Genomic DNA, 3485 nt, shown 5'->3' on the forward strand with positions numbered 1-3485 from the left:
GGTACCAGCAACGGGGGCCGGTACTCAGATCTGTCATCGGCCGTGTCCGAGGTACACGGCCGGTGACAGATCGCGCCACTGCACGGCTCTGCATTAGCGCAAACTGCGCATGTGCGGGAGCAAGCCAAATGGCGTGCACCCGGAATGCCGAAGCACTTTTGAAGCCGCCAAACGGCCATTGGCTGGGCGGCTAATGGTTAAGTAGATAGGAAAGCACAGATTTTAAGACAGGGAGGGGGAGTGAGTTCTGTATGTGTCACTTGTGAAACTAAAATAGGAAGTGCAGCGAGGGACAACAAAACCCAGCAGACTCTCTAAAAAAAAAAAAAGTTTTTTGTTACAAACAGAAACAAAACATCAGTTAGCATAACTGCATTATAGATCACTGAGCCCAGGGGAACTCTTAGAGCATGGGAGGGACTAATGGTTCGTACTCCCACATGGCCATTACATGAGCTGCAGCCCTCCTCTCTACAGTGGTTTCAATGAAACTCTGGATCATCCTTATCCCAAGGGGTATCAGACAAGGGAGTATCATACAGGCCAATAATATCACCAATACCACTCCTAGTATGGCCTTCAACCCACTAGTGTTTGGGAACCAATCTCCAAACCAGCCACCCACATTAATTTCATCCCATGTTTGCACTGGAACACGAGCAACTTTTCTTATTTTATCAGTGATTTCTTCTATTACCTTGCCATGATCATCTATCTCCAGACAGCAATTACTTAATTAAAATTTCCACACACCCCTCCCTCGGCCACTAATAGATAGTCTAAAGCAAGTCTGTTCTGATAAATACTAGTGCGCAACTTAGTTCCTTGTTTGGCAAGTTAATTAAAAGCATTTGCAGACTCATTGGTAATAATTTCTACAACAGTTTGTAACCTAATAATCCAATTAATCATATAGGGGTGTGGTAGCCATATGATCCGTCCTCCGCCCAAGTGGCAGGACCATAATACTGGATAATACGTTCGGGGGGCCATTCATTTTCTTTCCAAACTCCTATCTCAAGGCCAGATGCCCTTCTTTTTATCTGTAACTTGTCATACACAGGGACCCCCAGCTGCTCTCCGCTCCTTATGGGGAGGAGGAAGAATGAGGGTTTTAGTGTTCCCAAGACATAGGCTCCTGACCAGTCTTGGGGGAGCTCTGAATAAGCTTTGTTCCCACAAATCCAGTACAGGCTCTCTGGTGCTCTCCAGTCAGACCCTTTTGTGAGATCCTCCCATATCCCTAATAAATTGGTAAAGTTTGTAAAGGGATGTGGGTCAGGCATAGGAATTTCCTTATTACTCCACCAGGAGGTATTTTTAGAGGTATAATTGTAAAACTATTGCCCTAGGCAGGCCATTTTTCCTACGTGGGTTTTATACATTGGACCTGACCTGGCTATACAGTACTTCCCAATTATTGATGTTTTTAGATGCCATTCTGATTTTGTTCGCTCAGAGGGTTTTCAGTGATAACATCAAATGGCATGTTGTAATCTATTTCCCAGGCTTCCCAGGGCCACTGGTCCCCCATGTTGGTTCCTCCACACACGTAGCAATTGGATACCTTCAAGTTGTCAGCTACTCTCTCCACCAGTTCTATGAACAAGTTCTTGGTACTAGGGGGTGCCTCTTTACCAGCGGCATGTTCTTCATAGAGAGAGTGGAAAAATTGATGCGTGGCACTCTTGGTTCCTTCTGTTTCTATAGATATATACACAATTATTCCTGGGTCCACAGGGTGAATCCGGTTGCCTATGCCCTTGCTCTTCTTCCTGGGATGCATATCTCCAATGTCTTCCATGTATCCCTGTTGAAGCCTCTGGTCTGCAATCGCTTTACTGCCTCTCCGCCTTGGCCTCGTCCTATCCGGGTTGACAGTTATGAGGAATATGAGGTGAGCCGCATCCTGGACTCTCGGTTGGTCCGCGGTCAGGTGCAGTTCCTGGTCCATTGGCGTGGTTATGGTCCCAAGGAGCATTCCTGGGTTCCTTCTGCGGATGTTCATGCTCCTGCCCTCCTCCGCGCTTTTTACACCCGCTTACCCCAGAAACCTTTTGTTGAGCCGTGGAGGTGGAGGGGCCCTTGAGGAGGAGGTACTGTCAAGGTCCTACCTTTCCTCAGGGCTTGTGCTGCTCCATGTGCTGGCATCCATCTTAAGTGTCTGCAAAGCATTGTGGGATCCTTTATGCTTTCAGCCCTCTGCGGCTCCTCCCCCAGGAAGTGCGGCTTATCACCTTTAAGTCTGCTATTTGTAGCTCTCCTTTGCATTCGTGTCCTGTCTCTTGCACAGCAGCAAGCTCCTGTTTAGCTACTCATTGCTTTCCTGGATATCGACTCGGCTTTGGCTAAGACTCCTCCTGGCTTCTGACCCCGACTCTGGCGACGATTCTTCCTGGTTCCTGATCCCGGCTCTGGCGACGATTCTTCCTGGCTCCTGATCCCGGCTCTGGCGACCATTCTTCCTGGCTCTTGACCCCGCTTTGGCTACGATTTCCGCTGTCGGACTTGCATAGACTCTTGTCCTATTTTTGTATTAATAAACCTACCTTTTAATTGCACCTCCTTGTGTGTCTGGGTCCTCGCTCCCTGACACTTTTCCCACTCTAACCCCCCGCAGCTTCTTCTGGGGAAATGATTTAGGTTAATAACAGAGCATACATCAAAGATCAGGCTCGCTGCAGCATTATGGTTAGTTATCAGGGTACGGTTTATCAGCTTGCCTGTGGAGCCGAAGCTCCGAATGGTTAACCAAGTTTTGATGGGTTCATAGGTGGGGTCATAACAGGTTACCTGGTTCCCTACAGTGTACATTGAATAAGTTGTTTCATTGTACACACAAGTGTCAGTTACTGTGCCTTCACATTGATAATGAGAATGTCATAATAACATTCTAGTGGTTATGGATCCTATTCTAGTAGTCTTGATACATGGGACACATGATTTGCCGTCTATAGCCTTGACCACTGTAATCCAGCAAAGGCATAACAACAGTTTTACTCATCTTTTGAGATTGGCTGTATTTTCTTGCAATGGCTGGCGTGTATCCACATCTGTTTTCCTTCTAATTTTACAGCTGTGGCAGTTTTCAGGAGTATTTGGTAGGGTCCTTCAAACTTTGGTTCCAAAGGCACCTTTACATGTTCTTTTACTAGGACCCAATCACCTGGCTGTAAGTCATGTGTTCCTTTGATTTGGAATGTAATCAAAACAAGCTTGTGCATGGCAGTTAGTTGCTTGTGTAAGGCAATTACATAAGAAACAAGGTCATTATGCATTACAGCAGTCTGATGTGGAAAATACAACCCTGTCTTAGGTGGTCCTCCAAATAAAATCTCATAGGGGCTTAAGTTCTCTGTTTTATAGGTATGTGTGGTCCTGATGCTGTAAAGAACCAGAGGCAACAATTCTGGCCACTGCTTCTTTATTGATCCTTCCCCCTTTTCCTGCATTAGTTTAGCTAACCTATTCTTAATGACTCCATT

At 46.3% G+C, this 3485-nt stretch overlaps 1 pseudogene; it reads right to left on the bottom strand.

Annotated features, from left to right (window-relative positions):
• Nucleotides 1-403: 403 nt before the first annotated feature.
• LOC149466398 (endogenous retrovirus group 3 member 1 Env polyprotein-like) lies at nt 404-1804 on the bottom strand (annotated as a pseudogene).
• Between the last annotated feature and the right edge of the window lie 1681 nt (nt 1805-3485).

Source organism: Staurois parvus, unplaced genomic scaffold, assembly GCF_062004578.1.
Source record: "Staurois parvus isolate SC_StPar_1 unplaced genomic scaffold, SC_StPar_1.0 ptg000131l, whole genome shotgun sequence".
In the NCBI taxonomy this organism is placed as follows: domain Eukaryota; kingdom Metazoa; phylum Chordata; class Amphibia; order Anura; family Ranidae; genus Staurois; species Staurois parvus.